Source organism: Suricata suricatta, chromosome 12 (genome assembly GCF_006229205.1).
Source record: "Suricata suricatta isolate VVHF042 chromosome 12, meerkat_22Aug2017_6uvM2_HiC, whole genome shotgun sequence".
NCBI classification, from domain to species: Eukaryota; Metazoa; Chordata; class Mammalia; order Carnivora; family Herpestidae; genus Suricata; species Suricata suricatta.
In genome coordinates, this window is record NC_043711.1 from 1,034,417 (window position 1) to 1,035,208 (window position 792).

Below are 792 nucleotides of genomic sequence, written 5' to 3' on the forward strand. Positions count from 1 at the left end.
CGGACCCCGCTGCCGCCATCTTGCTCCGAGGCCCCTGCAGGCCCCCGGGACGCCGCCGCAAAGGACCCCGGTAGCGGCTGCCCGCAGCGCGCCTGATCAGAAACGCCGGCCTTCGAGGAACCGAGGCGCTTCGCGGACCCGTGGGCTGGGACAGGTGGCCACGGGGGCGGGGATGGAGGGCGCGGGAGGCCCCGCCTGCGGCCTCCAGTGGCTTCGCCAGCGCCGCCGCCCGGCCCTGCGAGACGGCGGCAGAGCCATCTTGAGTCCAGGCCGCGACGGCGCCTGGGCGGTCTATCGCGCGCCTGACCCAAAAAAAAAAAAAAAAAAGTCCCTCAGGACCAGCTGTCAGGTATTTGCTACTCACTGTGTTTTAGGGGCACGTTGCCCTGAGGTGCCCCCTGCTGGACGAAGCGCGTCTTCCCCGTGCTTGGGAACCACTTCCTACAGCTTACCTCCGCGCTGGTGTACCGTTGGCTTGAGTCAAGGAGGGCTTCCTTTCTCCCACCTGGACTCTTGTCCCGGACCCGCAGGAATCCTGTTCTCACTCATTCATGTGTTCCCGTAAAACTGCGTGCCTACTGTGTACCAGGATCTACCCTAGATGCTACCTTGACCTGGACAAATGAGGGAGAGGGGGCTCCCTGGAGCCTGCAGGGTTAGGCCAACATCTTAATGAAAAATTGTAAGAATGGGGCCCCTGGCTGGCTCAGTACATGGAGCGAGCGACTCTCCGTCTCAGGGTCCTGAGTTCAAGCCCGTGTGTGTGTGTGTGTACACGCATATATATGTGCA